The 19,891-nt window shown below is 43.9% G+C and overlaps 1 pseudogene; it reads right to left on the reverse strand.

The window, feature by feature from the left end:
- Positions 1 to 10,039: 10,039 nt before the first annotated feature.
- LOC136536251 (lysine-specific demethylase JMJ26-like) lies at positions 10,040 to 18,088 on the reverse strand (annotated as a pseudogene).
- Between the last annotated feature and the right edge of the window lie 1,803 nt (positions 18,089 to 19,891).

Below are 19,891 nucleotides of genomic sequence, written 5' to 3' on the forward strand. Positions count from 1 at the left end.
TCCGCATAGATTGAATACGCTCAACGTTTGCAAGTAGTACATCCGGCTTCAAATATCATGATCTAAATTATATTTGACCATGTTTATAAAATGAGTATTAACATTAACCACATAAAAAGGTAAATTATAAAAATATATTTGATAATAAATGTAATGATGTTCAGTGTAAAATATATTTTGAAAACAATTTTAGGGGATTCTTTGGGTAATGAATGATGAGTTGAGATAACAGATGAAGCAAGGGCATAATGGAGTGTTTGGTTTGAGGATGGTTTGAGGAATCAACCTATTTTAGATAAGGTGATATATTACGAGTCCATTCTCTAAATTTAATGGAATGACTTTATTCCTTGTACTAGTATTATTTGTTAGAGATATTTACCTTTATGACCTTTAAAAAACGAGTCTTCCTTCCGTGGCCCTTTTTTATTTGAACTTACCTATATGGCTTGGAAACGAAAATCTCTTTCTTCTATGGCCTTCCATCTAATTCAAGCAATTGACAGTGTTAAGTGTGGGGTAAAATGACCATTTTACTCATTGGTGAAAAAAGTACAGTGTTTAGTTTGTTTTAGATACTAGTAAATGTTCTTGAGATAATACTCCGAATGTATTCAGTATTCTTGGAGAAAAGCACTCAAGTCACATTAAAAAAAAAACCTTTGGAGCTGCAGGATGCACGAGATAAAGGCTACTGATAACCTCTTCTCCGAGTTAAGCACTGTTGTCCAAATTAAAGCAGAAATGCAGGGAAGCAATCCAGGTCCCGACGCGACGCGCAGTCAGCACGGCCCCGGCGTGATGCCTACAGCCTATGTGCACCTGCCACAGCCGGACCTAAGGCCGTCGCGCTGCCGCAGCCGACCCACCCCGAGCCGCCGCGCCGCCGCTGACGACCCGCCCAGGCACGCGCAAGGCCTCGTTGTGTGGTCGCTGCCGGAATAGCCTGGGGTCGTCGCGAAGCCGCGGCCAACTCGCCCAGAGCCAAACACGTGGGCGGCGGCGTGTCCCTGACGAGCTCGGAGAAGCCTGGATCCAACCTACGGCGAGCGCGTACAGCTTCGCAGCGTGCACGGCCGCAGCATGCCAGTGTGCGTGCGCTCGCCGAAGGTGAGGTCATGTTCTTTACTTCTTCCTTAGCTGCGGCAGTAGCTCAGAGCACAACGCCCATGGTGCCGCTGCATACCAGCGTGCTGCTCCAGTCCTCCGTCCATGTCCTAGTCCTCCTGTTATTTGTTTTCTTCATCTCTAAGGATAATTTGGTCCAAAAATTCTAATAAATTCATCAAAGGGTACGTAGTGGTATATTTCAAAGAATTGTAAAATTGTAATAGCACACTTATAATATCATAAATAGTAATGGTATATCTCCAAAGCGTGATATTTACAATGACATGTATCTAATTAACCCTTTTTTTTCTCCAACCGTGTTCGTGGCCGATGCGGGAACGAGTGAGGGGAAAGAAGCAAGAGGGGTATTTTAGTCATTTCACGTATCTAACAGTGGCCAAACCGATCGTGGAGACTAAAGAAGGAAGAAATTCTCGTTTTGGGGCCTCATAGGTAAGTTCGAGGAAAAAAAAAAGCCAGTAGAGGGAGACATATTTTTTTAAGGTCATACAAATAAATATCTCTATTTGTTAGCTTTGTGAGAAATAAGATAGTGATGGATCAACTCATTCTATTTCACGAACCTAACGAAAAAACGAAGAGCGAGACGTTATAGAAAACAAACACCCCCTACCTTCCGACATTGACTTTTGCTGAGATAAACTTGCACCTCTACATTGCAGGTTACGCTCCATAATATTCTTCTGCTCAACCGCTAAAACTTACTCCAGCAATTGCCGTCCTTTTCAGGAAACAGTTGTCATTTTATTTTTAGTCGTGCCAACTTTGATGTTCTAAAAAATTTCAAGCCCATCTTACCAAAAAAAAAAGGAACAAGGAATATGCCCCATTTTTATGGTAACACTCCTCTGTTCATACATACCGTCAGATTTTTTTTTTAAAAAAAAGTCAGAAGCGCATCTTTCAAGTACAGTCTCCAACAGGCATTTCTTTCTTCACCACGATGGGCCCAACTACATGACCGCTGAAAAACCTTGCAGAACTGATGAAGAGTTGCAAACACAGTGCTTCTTGCCATTTGTTTCACCATCTGTGTTCGCTCACCGTTTGCAAATTACAAGTTCCAAGTTATTGGCTTTCTTAAAAGCCAAGTTAATCTCCTTTAAAAAAAATTGCAATTTGCAATGCACATGGCGTTCATTTCAGCAAACACGCAAAAGTTCTGCGCGCATCTACTTATAATTTTGTTTGAGACCACGCACATGCCTCTGCCCTCTGGGTTAGCATCTTCGGTCAGCTTCATTATCCAATACTAAACTATGGAAGTTCAAAAGCGTGGACGGTGGACCTCGTGTTTTAGCTATGTTGTCTTCTGCCATGTCTTGGGTCATATCTGGATTCTGGAGCAGAAAGTAGTGCTGCAAAATCGGTCTCTTCTGGCTCCTACCCTATCCATTTCAAATTATAAGTCGCTTTGACTTTTTTAGTATATATATTTTGCTATACATCTAGATATAATATTATATTTAAATACATAGCAAAATAGATGAATCAAAAAAGTCAGATTGACTTATAGTTTGGAACGGAGTGATACTACCTAAGTAAGAGTGCCATCATAAGTAGCACAGAACTGGCCAGTTAAAAGTTATAACAATTTGTTTACCAGACTGCATGCAAAAGCATCAGTTCTAAATTACACCAAGCACCAAAATTCCAGCAGACTGCTCCTTTGCTAGGACTGGGTGGCAGTGAGGCTCCTTTGCTAGGACTGGGTGGCAGTGAGTGCGGGAAAGAGCACCAGGGCGGCTCGGGCTGGATCACCGGCTGGGCCTACGTCGCGAGAGGGAGGGACGCGGCGGTTGGGCCTGAGCGGAGCGGGCCACGAGTAAAGGAGGGACTGAGCTGGCCTGACATGGTTGCCTTGGCCGTGCGAGGGGAAAACAGAGGGAGGAGGGAGCAGGCCAAGCTGGGCTCGTGTGGGAGGGAAGGAGGGAGAACTGGGCCACTCGGGCCAAAACAGGGTAAGGAAAATTCTTTTCTTCTTTTTCTTTTTTTTTTCTAAATTTTCAAAGCTATTCTCAAATGAGTTTTGAATTCTCTTTTGAGTTTTGAAACAACCACTCAATACAAAAATACTATGCAACAACATGAATGTAAGATCAAAGTTGCTAAGCCTTATGATAAATTTTATTTTAATAAAAAAATATTATTTTTCTATGTTTTTATGAGCACAAAAATTCATAAATAAATTATTTTTACTATATTTCCAAATGAGCAAATTTTAGGGTGTTACAATTCTACCCCCCTTAAGATGAATCTCGTCCTCGAGATTCGGACAATGGTGATCAAAGAGATATAGATTCTCCGCCTTTGGATTCTTTTTTACTTCATCGAGTAGTTCCATCCTCTTGATAAGGATTTCGCCTTACTCTGCATACCTGTTGACCTTACTTCAAGTAACTTGCTCTACTAATTCCAAGTTTTGACAGATTCTCCAGACCATGCCTAGGTAACTTCAACCATTAAGCCATTTTTTCTTTTTAGTCCATACTTATTAGACCTCTTTCTTCATATGTTCACCTTCTAACAGAGACTAACGAATCTCTTGGTCAGAAAGAGAATCTACCACCAATCTTCAAAACATTAATGATTCCGGTTAAGTGGCTTGAACTTGGAATACAATTCTTAGTTCTTGATGTCACCCGAACCTTCTTACCACAATTCTTCGTTGCTAAGGCATCGGCCATGACTTTGCTCCTCGAAGTGATAACACTTTTCCAAGTCATAATCAATTTCATTCCAACGAGGATAACACAAGCACAAGGCCAACCTAGTGAAGACGTCCCTTAGATTCTTATGATCCTCATAGATGTCACTTATCAGGCCCAAGTAGATAATACCTCCATGCTCCACAATGGATAACTCCAGATAACATGTTAGATAGTTCAACTTACGCTTCCTTAGTTGACTTAATGAACAAGCCACTACTTTTCTTCTCATATAAGGACACATCCCACACCTTAACAGGGTGCATCCTGGCGGATATAAAGCTCTTGTTTGGATCTGACAAAGCTAATACATAGATTTTATTTCAACCTCTTCTGGAACTCCTTCAAACACTTAGCTGAGGTCTCTTGATCCAAACTAACTTAAAAGCTTCTCCGGTAGCTCTACCAATAATTGATGATCTTGGATAAACCTTCCTTAAACCTCTAACCAAACCTCATTGAAACTCTGAGTTTCTCTCACATCTTTGGGTACCACCTTCCTTATCAGATTATCCAATTCTTCCAAGTGAGAGCTAGAGAGTATGACTTAACTTCATATGGCACCTTGAGCATTTAGAACCTTCTTAGTTGGATAGTTTGCATAGGCATGATTGTCTATCTTATTGATCTCCTCCAAAGGTGTTTGTTCCTATACATTGACATATGAAAACTCACAATCCACTTTACTATCCTTAGTGTACACCCTTTCCAATAGATCATCCTCGTATTCCTCAGGTGCAGATCGAATACCCTCATACTCAATTCTTTCTCCTGACAGTGTTGTTAGAAGCACCAAACGTTGGGCATACTCAATCACTCCTTTACAAGCAGATAACCATCCCTTTCCAAGGATAACATTAATGTCCATTAACTCCGAAATGATAAGGTTTGCCTCGAAGTTCTTCCCTTTTATGTTTAGACTAACTTTTGGGCATATGTGGTTTGCCTTCTTTTCTCCTCCTCGAGAGTTAACTATTAAGGGTTTTCTCATCGGAAGCATAGTTATCTTATGTTCTGCCACATATTCTCTAGAGATGAATGAATGTGATGCACTGGGGTCAAACAACACCAGAGCAGTGTCTGACCTTAGTGCAATCAAACCATAAATGACCTCCTTAGCTCCATGAGTGGTAATCAGATGCACATTGTTCACCCTGCCTTGAATATAGTTTCGCTTTAACTTATTGCCTTGCACCTGCTCCTTATGGAAATTTTGTTGTCTCCTGCTGCTGTTGATTCTAGCTTTGATTACTCTCAGCAAACTTCTCAAGACAATCATTCTTATAGGCTTCAATCTCACCACAATCATAACCTTCCTTACTAGTAGAAGTATTTGTCGTTATCAAGATGATAGTGGGAGATGACAGACATGGCTCTTGCGAGCTAAAAAGCTACACTTCATCATAGGGTTGCTGGTACTGATCCTAATCTATACTCCCAAGTAGATTCATAGGGTGTGACTGACATTCTGGTTGTGTAGCAAAATAGAGACGAGTATTTCTTAACTGGCGTTGAAGGTCACGCTTTCTCTTCTTCTCTCCTATCTCTCGATGCTTGTTTTCAATTACAATTGCTTTGTCCACCAACGTTTGATAGTCAGCATACACCACGGTCATCAGCTTCTTGTGGTTTGCTTGTATGAGAGAATGTCTGTGGGTATCCCTTCATAAATTCACTACGCTTGTCAATAGGTGGTGCTTGATGCGGGTTGTTCAACACATTTTGAGCAATAGTCTATAATAACTGAGTTTGCATCATCAAAGCCTGCTCTATAGATGGAGGATTAGGTGGCAGTGGATTAGAATTGGCATGATTCCTTCCTAGTGAGAGCTAGAATCTACAAAACCACCTTCACTTTGGCTATCCCCCTTAAGAAAAGGTCAACTAGGGAACACAAAAAAGGGTAGCTTGCACCTTCCTCCAGATGAGATAACTAGTATCAAGACGTTCTGACATACCAATGATACTCTCGTGTATGGGCAAGAACAAGAAATTTGAAATTCCTCGTGAGCAGAAAAATAGCAGCACAATAAAACAACTATAACTCTCATTATGTTAATCAAATGAAGTTGTAGCTTATACCATTAGAAAGTATATAAAATTTTGCACAACTTCCTTATAGAACAATTTTCTAAATTCTATAGTTCAGATAGTCGAAAACAGTGCACAACAGAAACTACTCTAGGTTTTAGACAACGCGGTTGCATCATCTTGTGCTTTTCATAACTCCCAAACCATAATGGCTATAAGGGCGGTTCTTGTGGTCATAGAAATGTATTGAAGTCTACTATTATCCAGAATTTTCTCATGATTTCTGATCATCCAAAATCAGAGATAAAAGCCAAAGAGGGCAGGCTGCTCTGAAAGACAGGATAGAGAAAATAGAAGAAAACCATAACCCAACTATTTATTCCATAAATCCTTATACCTTAGGCCTATAAACTAAACAAAATTGTGGGAACACCCAACAAGATCATTGCAATCATTACAAAGATTCAAAACAAGCAGAAGCATAATGACAATTTAACAAAGCACTAAAGGTGCACAATTCAATTATTGACTCGACTTGTGATACTATCATCATCATTGTACTAGGGGTAACAATCCTAAGACTCATCTTTAGAATACGCAAGAAGGTGGTGAGGGACGGTTCTAAAAGCATATCAAATCAAGGAGTGAAGATGAGAACAAAGACTTTAAAATAAGCACCAAGGTAGAGATGAATAACAAGGATAGAGATATAGTAGAGAAGAAAATATCAAGGTTCATAGAGCAAGGATTTTTGTAGCAACTTCTAAACCTTAAAACAACCAGTTTATACTAGGCTTGCGTCCTACAGTCAGCATTGCTCTGATACCACTTTGTAGCACCTAGTTTTAAGAACAAAACTAAATACACACCATATGTGAGCCTAGGAAGTCAAATCTCATATATAGCTACAAATAAGGGTAATATCAAAAGATAATGCTCAATATATAACATACTTAGTATAAATGATATAACCTTAGATAGTAAACAGTGGAAAGACAACTCTGATCTTCGAGTGAAGACTCCAATCCACATGGATAACTGACTAGTTGATCACAAGCCTAACTCCTCCAGACTAGCAATCTGGTACCCATCCGGGATTTTTTTTCAAGGATTTAAAAAGTAAAGCAAGCATAAGTACATGTTGTACTCAACAAATATAACATGGGGTTCATGAGGCTCAAAAGGCTGACACTGGTTAACTGCGATTAGCTTTTATTGAATCATGATTTTAGCAATATGGCGGCAACAATGTTATCATAAGCCCATAAACACGTGATTAGGTAAACATGAATAATGAATACCATAAATAGTTAACCATTAATGAGCATCTTCATCATTAGTATCATCTGTGTTCATCATCATTAACCATTAGTGATCATCTATTCCGTAAGGGTTCCAAGGCCGCTCGTGACCGTGAGCACGGCTGATATACCAGTTTTACATTCTACAGAGGTTGTACACTTTCACTGTGAGTCGTGATTTACCCTTTCGCCCGAGGTAGCTAATCTCTTGACCCACTTCCAATGAAGGTCGACAGGGTTCAGTATGAAGCCTTTCAAAGGTTCGTCTAGCAAGTTAGGGCCATTAGATTCACTCAGCAATTAGATGTAGGAACTCCCTTCTCGATGGCATAATGACACGCAACCTATACACAAGGGGATAAAGGTTGTCCTATACCCGATTCGGCAAGCCATTCTTAAGCCAATAAAGGTAACCTCTAACAAGCTAGAAAAGGTTCTCATACTGAGCTAAAGCCAGAGCCATATAGCCCTCACAGTTGTACTATAAGTCTCGGATGATCACTTATAGATAAGTCCTTAGGGAGAGGAATCTAGAGCACCATAAAAATAACCCAATGCTCTACCCCTCTTATTCCATGTTGCTAAAAAACATCTTTTAGTGTTTATTGCATATTCTATTAGTCAAGTTATAAGATCATGGCTTTAGTTGAGCACTAGCATCATACTACCCAATGCAATAAACCCATAGGTGACAAGAAATCCAGAATATCAAATAGCTAGGAAAATTTACCATGGTTGCCAAGGTAGACACATGCAGTATAAATTAAATTATTAAAGTAATTAGGATCACAAGGAAGATCCCATGCTATACTTGCCTTAAAACTTAGATCCTTCTTCTATTGATTCGTAGCCTCCAAAGAACTACTTCTTGATCACCACGTTAAGCGCACCAACTGGACATGATCATAAAGCACCACACAAGCATCCGAACAACATGCATAGCATTCAAACATAACTATATTAGAATAATACACCAATTAGTGAAAAAGGATTTGAAATCAAATCTACGCGTTGCTACGATCACACAGATGTGAAAAGCACACTAATCGGAGCTATGGTGAAAAAGATACAACTACCGATAAATTTACTTTAAAAAGAAAACTATAGGCTTCATTTATTTTAATTATAAAACATATATGAGATTCTTCAAAAAAATATCTATATTGTTTTAAACTAAATTATATTTGTATTAGAAATCCAACATAAGATTAATCTTATTTTATTTACAAAAGACTACGGTGAAAAACCCTTGTTGCTTTTAATTGGAAAAGTAACTCCATATATATTAATTACTATTTTATTCAAAAGATATAAACATGTTAAACAATACCACTAATACGTAGATTACGTCGTTACGAATCTAACGCAAGTTGAACGGGTTAATTCGGAGTTAAAACAAAGATTTTACGGCTAAAACAAAATCAGTGGCAAATCTATAAATAAGAAATACGTATTTAGAATCTAATCGAAGAAACTACATTTTCAAAAAAAGAAAACGTATTCAGAGAATACACGATGGACCGTGGGTTCTATTTTGAAGAAACCGAGGGACTCTTTAATAAAAATACCAGGGAAAGGGATCTTCTAATCTAGGCCATAGATCTCCAGATGGATGGCCGAGAGCGTTTGGGAGGGGACAGGAGTGGCCAGCGCTGTAGCCGATGGCGGCGCCATGGCTGGAAAACAGAGCACCTCGTCGGTGATTGCAAAAAAGACATAGAGGACCCGTTTCTCTACAGGGAAGACACAGGGACATAGAGAGGACTACCGCGAGCTCACCTAGGCATTTTTCTCAGACGAAGATAGCTCGGTGTAGGCACTAGGCTGGATGGGGCGGACGGTGGCTCCCTATGATCCACAGCACTGATGAGAACAGCACAGAGAGGAGGGAAAGGCGTTGGTAGTTTCTTAACCTTGGCTCGGAGCTCGGCAGTGGTTCAAAGAAAGCGGAGAGGAGGCCTCTGGTGCTTACAGCAGCGGCGGTGAGTTTGTCTTCACGGTGAGATTCAAACGATGACAGTGACAAGCGAGGCTAGGGCTCTAGGGCAGCGCGTAGATGCAATATGGAAGCGCGATGGTGATCCTTAGGTTTTATAGGGGCACTGGGTGCGGGACACGCCGTATCCCAAGGAATTGTGTGTGCGGTGGACTCCGGAGCAGAGTCCTGCTCGGTGGCGTGAGGAGGAAGATGCTGCTGACACGCGGGCCTAGGTGGCAGTGAGTGCGGGAATGGGGCCAGGATGGCAGCAAGGGAGAGGAAAAGGGAAAGCGTGCTGCCGTGGCGAGACAGGCTGCGGACAAGACTGGGCCGGCGGACGATAGAGAGGGGGAAGGAAGAGGGCTAGTCTTGCCGTTGGGCCGAGGCGGAAAGACCACCAGCGCGGCTCGGACTGGATCACCGGCTGGGCCTGCGTCTCGAGAGGGAGGGACACGGCGGTTGGGCCTGAGTGGAGCGGGCCGCGAGTAAAGGAGGGACTGAGCTGGCCTGACCAGGTTGCCTTGGCCGCGCGAGGGGAAAACAGAGGGGGGAGGGAGCAGGCCAAGTTGGGCTCGCGCGGGAGGGAAGGAGGGAGAACTGGGCCACTCAGGCCAAAACAGGGTAAGGGAAATTCTTTTTCTTCTTTTTCTTTTTCTTTTCTAAATTTCCAAAGCTATTCTCAAATGAGTTTTGAATTCTCTTCTGAGTTTCGAAACAACCACTCAATACAAAAATACTATGCAACAACATGAATGCAAGATCAAAGTTGCTAAACCTTATGATAAATTTTATTTTAATAAAAATATATTATTTTTCTATGTTTTTATGAACACAAGAATTCATAAATAAATCATTTTTACTCTATTTCCAAATTAGCAAATTTTAGGGTGTTATAGCAACGCAGATATAAACTCGGTACAATGTCGTGGCAACCGCTCCTCAATATAGCTATGGGGTGGCCAATCTTTAAGCTTAAGAAGCAGAGGCAAACCCATTGGGCCAACCAGCCCACGGTAATACCCCTTAAAACATGTGAATATTTACATCAACCTGCATTTTGAGTACATAAAAGCGACGATGATGTTATAAACTTTGTTTAAAAAAAATTGATTAGGTAAGAAATGTTGCAATATAGGACATATATTTTTAAGAAATGGCAACCAAACATCTTATGGGTCTACAAGGCCATAAAGTTAAATATGGTAAAACCAGAAAAATAATACAGATATGTACATAAAAAAGCGAACCGGTATTAATAGAAACTACTCCCTCTGTCCTTAAAAGAATTAATTCCTAGAGTTGTCTGAAGTCAAACATTTTAAACTTCTACAAAAAAACACTAAGATTTATGATATTAAATTAATATCATTAGATTTATCATAGAATATATTTTCATAAGATGCTCATTTTATATCATAAAAGTTGTTACTCTTTTCTATAAAGTTAGTCAAATCTAAAAAAAAGTTTGACTGGCACGGATTTTAGGAATTGATTTATTTAGGGACGGAGGGAGTATAGGATAACTGCATTTGAAGTTTTAATAAGGGATATTAAATGAACAATATTAGGAAGATTACACGACATAATTCTAGTTGTTAAAAAATATATTTCATAATTTGGATAGAGATTAACAGTCAATGATTTTATAAGTCACTTTATGCATGTGGTAGTCACCATTCCTCGGCACCAGTTCCAGTTTAGAACAATGCTTAAACGTTAATAAGAAACAATTATTGAGGATATCACAAACCTCACGCCATGTCAGGCATTCAAGAGCGATAAATGAGAGTCTTTCGTCTTTATTTTTGTCTCTCTTTTCTCGTAACGCACGCCACATAACCATTGGTTCCCAGCTCAACCCAGGAGTCAATGCAAGTGAATCACGAACAACAACAGGCTGACCCTTCAACCAGTGCTCCTGGAAATGATCTAGACTTCCATTTTGAACATCTCTAGCAGTTGGACAATATATGTAGTTATCACAGGAATTCTGTCTACAAGATGATTTCCTAGATGTTATGTCATTCATGTCACTAGATTCAGTAAAACAGGAACATTTTGAACTGTCCAACTCCAGCTTTGTTCCATTGTTGATCACGGAATTGGATTTCTCTAGTAACTCAGCAATAAACTTCTCTTCAAACAAGCACTAAAGTTCAAGAAGCGAACTACCACAACCACCAAATGCATTTGGTGGACAAGGTATGCTTCCATTGCTATTTGCCCTCCACCCTCTCAATCTAGGATTGTTGTCCTCAATAGAAACTGCGCTGTTGACCCACAGGATCACCGGCTCAGGTGAGTCGACCACTCACCAGTCTTGCCGAGCATCCGTTAGTGTTGCCGAGCACCCACTAGCTATGTTGACCACGAACAAGCGTTGTCCGCCCACATACACTATGGCTAGAGGTAGAAGAAGAGGGAGAACAGAGCATACACACACAGTACAAGCACCAGCGTTGGGCGGAGCCCTGTATAGGAGATGGCAAATCTGAACTCTCTTTGTTGAGTTGCAGTAGCAAACTATATATACAACTCTATCCATCTAGTCCTAGTACAGCTGCATTGTTACAACAGTGACTAGATAACACAGCAGGACTGACTTCTGCGCCTGTCCCTGCATGTGGCTACAGTATGACAGGTGAGCCGTTCGGCGCCTGCCTCCATAGCGGCTACAGTACCACAGCAGGGAGCCTTTTCAGCACCGCCTTCCCTTGCTGTGTGTTCGCACAAGAAAACAGTAGATTATCTAACAATTCTTTTCCTAATCCTACTGCTATCCCTTGTACCCCCTCCATGCTGATCATCTTCTTCAGCTCCGTGAGGTGAAGGCGCCCGAGCGGCTTGGTGAGGACGTCCGCGAGTTGCCGACCAGTTTCGACGAACTCGATGACAATTTGCCCTCCATCGACACAGTCACTGAGGAAGTAGAACTTCACGTCGATGTGTTTGCTCCGGTCGTGTAGAACCGGATTCTTCACGAGGGCGATGGCGGGCTGGTTGTCCACCATCAGTGCTGATGGGTGAGCTTCCGCACCGGTCAGCTCGCCCAGCAGCCAGCGGAGCCACACAACTTGGCACGCCACTATGGCCACCACTATGTACTCTGCCTCGCACGTAGACAACGCGCACCACCTTCTGTTTCAGCGATAGCCATGAAATTGGAGCTAACCCGAGGAAGACGAGCACTCCAGAGGTGCTTCGCCGTCCGTCGATGTCCCCCGCCATGTCTACATTGCTGAACACAGTGAGCTGCAGCCTACTCCCGCCAGTCTTGGAAAAAATGATCCCCTGATCCACCGTCCCCTTGACGTAGCGTAGTAGCCGCTTCACCGTAACCCAGTGATCCTCTTTGGGATCCTCCATAAAGCGACTGACGTAGCCCACGGTGAACGTAATGTCCAGCCTCGTGTGGACTAGGTAGCGTAGACTACCGACGATGCTCCGGTAGAGTGTTGCATCCACCTTCGCCATGGTGCTGCCCTTCGTTAGCTTCAGCTGCTCCTCCATCGAAGCCATGCATAGCTTGCACTCAGCCATGTCGCTCCGCTCCAACAGCTTAGAGGCATACGCGCTCTGACCGAGCATGAGTTCCACCTTCCCCTATCTCACCTCGATGCCAAGGAAGTAGGAGAGTGCACCGAGATCGCTCATTTGAAAACGAGCCACCATCTCGCACTTGAAGCTGTTGATGTCCTCCGTGCGCATGCCGGTGACGATCAAGTCATCCACATACACGCCGACGATGAGCTCCTCTTTCCCCCATCATCACGTGTAGAGCGCGTGCTCGGTTGCGCACCGCTGGAACCCAAGCTCACCCAACGTGGCGTCAAGCTTGGCGTTCCATGCTTGTGGGGCCTATCACAGCCCGTAGAGCGCCTTGCGCAGTTAGAGCACCCTGTGCTCCTCTCCTTTGATGGTGAAACCTAGAGGTTGCCTGACGACGATGGTCTCCGCTAGCTCGTCATTGAGGAAGGCCGATTTAACGTCCAAGTGATGGACGCGCCAGTCCTTTGCTGCTGCTAAGGTTAGTAGCAAACGGACAGACTCCTTGCGCGCTATTGGCGCAAAGACTTCCTCGAAGTTGATGCCCTCGCGCTGAACAAAGCCTTGGGCAATGAGGCATGCCTTGTGCTTGACAATGGCGCCGAGCTCGTCCCGCTTGACCTTGTACACCCACTTCAGGCTGATCGGACGGCATCCTAGAGGCGGATCGACGAGCTGCCATGTCTCGTTTTCCTCGATCGCCTTCATCTCCTCCAGCATCGCCCATCACTAGTTTCCGTCGCGCTCGGCCAGCGCAAACGTGGGTGGTTCCTCTGCACCGACGAGCAGCAGTTCTTGGTCATTAAGCAACCAACCAGCCAGGCCTAAGGGCCTTGTGCCGCTGATGATGTTGTCCAGCCTGCGGAACCGCACCTCCTCACCTTCGTGGAAGGTATCCACGAACTCAGTGATGTCACTTGGAGGTGAGGCGAACTCAATCAGTGTTGATGGAGTTCCATGTTCTGCCGGAGTGCTTAGCACTCTGGTTGCAGTGCTCGACACTTCTTCTGGATAGCTCGTCACTACTCCTACAGTGCTTGGCACCACTGTAGGAGTGCTCAACCTCAGTCTAGGAGTGGTCAGCACCACTACAAGACCTCTTGGCTCCGCTACGGGAGTGCTCGGCACCCATCTTGGAGTGGTCGCCACCACTGCAGCACCTCCCAGCACCACTCCTGGCGTGCTCGGCATCCCTCCCAAAGTGCTTGGCACTAGCCCAGGAGTGCTCGGCTCTGTCGCTGGAGTGCTCGGCACCTCTTCCCCAGCATCTCCACAACTGTGGATGACCAAGTGCTCGACGACGAAGGTGTTGGTGAAGCCACCAGCTTCCCCCGTGCTCGGACTGGTCCAGTCCCAAGCCATCTTCTCATCGAACACGATGTCACGTGAGACAAGTACCTTGTCTCCGTGTGGGTCGTAGAGCCGGTATACCTAGGTACCCTCCGCGTAGCCCAAGAACACCATCGGTGTGCTCCTGTCCTCCAACTTGGTGAGGATCGGCTTCGTCTTCTTGACGTGGCCAATGCAGCCGAATGTCCGGAGAAAGGACACGCTCGGCTTGCGCCCATACCAAGCTTTGAACGGCGTCTTGCCCGTTAGGGCCTTGGTCGGAGCGCAGTTGAGAATGAACACCACCGTGTTCACCGCCTCACCCCAGAACCTTGCCGGCATGCCTTTGGCCTTCATCATGGATCGAGCCATGCCGACCACCGTCTGGTTCCGCTTCTCTACCACGGCATTCTGTTGTGGCGAGTATGGCGCGGTATGGTGTCACACCACATCCTGATCCACGCAGGACGCAGCGAACTCCACCAAAGTGAATTCTCCTCTGCGATCAGTCCTCAGCACGCGGAGCTTCTTGCTGCTCTCGGCCTCCGCATGCATCTTGAACTTTTTGATCGCCGTCGCCGCTTCATCCTTGCTCGTCGGGAGTTGCAGCCACATGTAGCGACTGCAATCATCCACGAGCAGGAGAAAGTACCACCGACCATCGTTTGTAGCTGGCATGATAGGCCCACAGAGGTCGCCGTGGATGAGCTCGAGAGCGTCCTTCGCACGATACTTGGCCGCCTTTGGGAATGGTAGCCTCCTCTGCTTGATGTGGGGTAGCCCTCGGACCATTTTCTCCAGCCGACTAAGCGCGTCGAAGCTGAGATGTCCGAACCGGGCATGCTACATCCACGGTTCCTCGGTGTGCCTTGCCGCCAGGCACACCGGCTGCTCTACCTTCAGGTCGAGCAGGTACAACCGGTTCAGGGACCTCTTCACCTTAGCAAGAAGTCGCTGCTCCCGGTCCCTGATCCTAAGGACTCTGTCCTTGATCAGTACCTCGCTACCGCGCTCATCCAGCTGACCAATGCTGATGATGCTGGAACGTAGCTGCGGGATGTAATATACATCTGTTAGCACGCGGTGCTCCCTGTTCTGGCACCTGAAGATGATGGTGCCGCGAACTTAGATTGTCACCCGTGAGCCGTCACCAAACTTCACCGTACCGGTAACATCGTCGTCGAGCTCAGAGAAGGATGCCTTGGAGCCCGTCATGTGGTTGCTGGCACCAGAGTCCAAATACCACCGCTGCTCCTGGTCGGCGCCCACACGTCCGAGGTGGACTTGGGCGTGCGGTTCGTCGAGGTTGACAGCCTTCAGAGCCTTCCCCAGTCCTTCCACCGTTGTCACCTCTTACTTCTTCTTGGCCTCGACATCGTGCAGTGCACAGAATGTTGCCATCAGGATAGTGGCCTCATCATCATCATCAGCTTGCGTCAGATGAGCCTCAGCCTTCTTCTCCTGCTTACGATTTGGGCACTCTCACTTGTTGGCCCACAGGATCACCGGCTCGGGTGAGTCGACCACTCACTAGTCTTGCCGAGCACCCGCTAGTGTTGCCGAGCATCCACTAGCTATGCCGACCACGAACAAGCGTTGTCCGCCCACACACACTATGGCTAGAGGTAGAAGAAGAGGGAGAACAGAGCATACACACACAGTACAAACACCAGCGTTGGCCGGAGCCCTGTATAGGAGATGGCAAATCTGAACTCTCTTTGTTGAGTTGCAGTGACAACTATTTATACAACTCTATCAATCTAGTCCTAGTATAGCTGCCCTGCTGTAACAGTGATTAGATAACACAGTAGAACTGACTTATGCGTCTGTCCCTGCATGTGGCTACAGTATGGCAGGTGAGCCGTTCGGCGCCTGCCTCTACAGCGGCTACAGTACCATAGCAGGGAGCCTTTTCGGCGCCGTCTTCTCTTACTATGTGTTCACACAAGGAAACAGTAGATTATCTAACATGCGCTACCTATCAGCATGCCACTCTGTCCATCAGATTGTTCTTGACTTGCAACTTTACCACGACTACTTCCCTGTTGCGAATCTTCCTTGCCTTCATGATCAGTTAGACTAGTAGCTTTGTCACTATTAACACCACCACCAGGAGCATGCCCTCCACGAAGCTCCTGGCTGCAGCTGAGGCAGAGATCATAGGAACAATTGTTACAGCTTCTGTGGAAGTCAGCAATAGAAGTCCTGCAGTTGTTGCTGTTACAAAGATAGCAATGAATTAGACACTTCAAGGAACAAAGAATTTGCACGCAGCAATGTACGTAAACCCAAACCAACCAGCATATCCGTGCATCACGTCTAATTGTAGCTAGAGGAACCTTCACTTTGCATGCATCAATCCCTGCTATAATAGAAAATTAGGAACAGCACAAACACATGGAATAACAAACAAGAAGCATCCATGTTCTTAAGCCAGACGTTTATATAATTGCATTGCAATGATAATACCTTGAATTGAGGCCTCAATCTTCTTCTCAAGCATCTGATCTTCATGAAAATCTTTCAGCCAAGGGATCAGAAAATGCACAATGCGCAGGGAGAACTTGACAGTATTGTCTCTAGATACGCTCCATTTGTCAACCTGTAGAAAAGGAAATGTGATACAATCAAATGCATTGGGGCCAGGAAATAGAATGCAAATGAAAACAGAAAAGGCATACCTTATTTATTACATGTACACGCAGACAAGCCTTACAGTTGCAAATATTTCGACAAAATGGGCAACGTTCCTCAAAATCATGCTCTGATAAATGTGGATACCTGTTTAGGCCATGTCAAAAACACAAACAGTGGGCAGTTCAATATCCAACGACATAAAATGCACTAGCACGGTGACTGAAAGAAAGATACTACAAAGAGACTACACAAGATGCATAAGAACAAACATAATGCCAGCTCAATAAAAAATCAATTCTGCAAGAGCCAAACCAGCGCTTGCTGCACTTCACACAGTATCTCCTCTTAACAATTTTGCACCCCAGCAGGCACCTTATAACTCTTCCATTGTCATTTCTCTGGCACTGATGGCACATGTTTGATGCTCCGGTCACCTGCACCTTCTGCAAATTTCAGGAACAAGCTTAATAGCATGCAAAGCCCTCTTAACAAGCTTATAGGAAATGTAAAGACTATAGTTCAGAACAAGCTTCCCAAAATGTAAATGCTTCTGATACACGTTACAGCTTAAGAAATTGCATGCACCATAAGTAACGTGCTCATATACTTCATATATACCGTGTACATAGCTATAAGGTGCGTAAAAGACGCCTCCTTGATGGATTTCAGCTGTCGGTCCAGCTGGTCCTGCAAGAAACTGCAGACCAGGCACACCTTTGGATCCTCACGATGCTAAGGTGCTAGGCTGCCTGCCTGCCTGTTGTGGGTTGATCCTGTGTTAGGGATGGTAGTAATGTGTTTCCAAGGGCATGTATGTGTTAAAAAAATTTAATCCCAGCTGTGGATTCAGTTTGTAATAGGACTGCTACTAACTAGTATTAGTACGATGACACAGTTTTCCGGCATGTTAGAGAGAGAGAAAAAATAGTGGGTAAAAAACGTGATGCAAGCATGTGCCCCAGCCCCCAAATGCAAGTAGAATGAACAATGAAATCGAGCCAAGTTTAAGAGCAAAGCAAAGAATGGATAAGCAAATCCAGTGCAAGCACATGCACTACCCCAGCCATTTTTTTTCCGTGACGGCCATAACTGTCAGGGAAAACGGCGGAAATCGTCACGAAAGACTATCCGTGACGGTAACCGTCAGGGTTGAGCCGTCAGGGATAGACACATAGGGAAAGTGGTCCTTCCCTGACGGAAAACCGTTAGTAACTATTTCCTGACGGCTGAAACCGTCAGGAAAGGCCTAGCCTGACGGTTGCTAGACACCCATCAGAAAATATTTCCTGTCGGGTATGAAACCGTCAGGGATGCTTCAAACTTTCCGTGTCGGTTACGTTCCCGTCAGGATATATTCAAACTTTCCCTGCCGGAGAGTAACCCGTCAGGGAAAAAATTTGTCGTCCCCGTCAGTTACCTACCGTCATGGTATCTCTGACAGGAAATGATTTGGTTGCCAATTTGCACATTCAAAAATATAGCTTATTTGAGCCATTAAAATTACTGTTAACAGCAGCTGATTTAACCACTCAACGCAACAATATTATATAGCAAGTCATTCAACCATTCATCCATACTCAAGTAATATAAATATTACAGATGGTCTTAAAACATCATCCAAGTTGTTCATAACAAATACAATTCAATCCAAAGCTAAATTATAGTTACTGTTGGCTAGTTAGCCTTCTAGTTAGGTACCTATCAGCTAGCACAATTTGAAGTACGGTTCCTAGTTAGGTACCTAACAGCCACATGTTCAAATGGCAGTTTCCTAACAGACGCCTATGAAGGCAATATCTAGCTCCCAACACAACTTGCTACTGCACAAACACACATGCCCTCAATACGCAATCTGGGACCCTTCAAGATGATATGCCTTGACCCTTCAGGAGGCCATCTGCTGGTAGCTAGCAATCTGCTGGTACCAGAATGCAGCTTTGATGGCAATATGTAGCTGTTTCTACGCAAGCATGCATGCGGTGCATAGACAATATGTAGCTGCTACTTCACAACTAGCAGTCTAGCACACATGCCTTGAATAGCAGAATCCACATTTGTTGCGTGACGACCAAAATACCTCTGTGCACATCACATGCCCTTCCAACTTGCTGGTTGTAGCCATAACCTGTAGTCCGATGAAGAAAAGACTACAGCCTACAAAATATTTCCTGCCATCACACAAATCAAGCCATCCATGTTGTCCAGGATGGCTGAAGCATGAGAGGATCCATCTATAGCCCCTCCCTGGTTGTTGCCATAACCTGTAGTCCGATGAGCAAAAGACTACAGCTCCACAAAATACTTCTTGCCATCACACAAATCAATGGCCATCACTGTTGTCCAGGTTGGCTAAAGCATGAGAGGATCCATCTATAGCTCCTCCCTACATCCAAAACAAAATAAATAGGACCATTCATGAGAATATGTAGACCATATAAATTCTAGAAATGATTAACTATGAAAGGAACATACAGATCACAAAAAAACATATATTTAAAGTATGACAATGTGATAACTTAATATGGATCATGAATATCTATCTGTACTTTGTTAATAATGAGCTATCTGTACTTTGTTAATAATGAGCTGCAAGTGAATAATGAGCTGTAAGTGAAGAATTACCATCTCATTTGGTAATAAAACTATGCAGAACTGCTCATGAAGAAGCTGCAGAATCTCAAAAAATGCCCTTAGATTATAGCACGGCCATGCATAGCTTTTTTTTTAATCAAATGCACCGAATATAAGGTCGTGATAACCTCCATACATGATTTTGGCCTTACCTTTCCATGCATGTTCGTACAATCGTACTACTACTTAATTTTACAATAATCAATGTAATTTTGCACCCATCTTAGTTCTAGTGTGAGTAATTAATAGGCGATAGAGTCATTAAGGGCACTCCCAATGCTAGAAACCATATGTAGTTTTCATGTCTATTTAATTTGGGTAGACACTACACAAAGAAACTGTGGTATCAATGGATGGTTTCTACAAAATGATCTTTTGTCCAATTACATGTCTTCTTCCTCACTCATCTACATATCATATCATTTTATGTCTTGGTTCTCATGTAGACTTGGTTTCTTATTAAGAAATCATTTCCTCCTCTCTCTCTCTCTCTTCTTTAATTGTAGTGCCACCTTTTCATTTTTACTTAATTGGCACACTATGTAAAAAATGATTTTTAGCAACGGTTTGATTTTTTTGTAGGGGCGGCTAGTGATGGA

The sequence above is a fragment of the Miscanthus floridulus genome, chromosome 2, assembly GCF_019320115.1.
Source record: "Miscanthus floridulus cultivar M001 chromosome 2, ASM1932011v1, whole genome shotgun sequence".
Lineage (NCBI taxonomy): Eukaryota > Viridiplantae > Streptophyta > Magnoliopsida > Poales > Poaceae > Miscanthus > Miscanthus floridulus.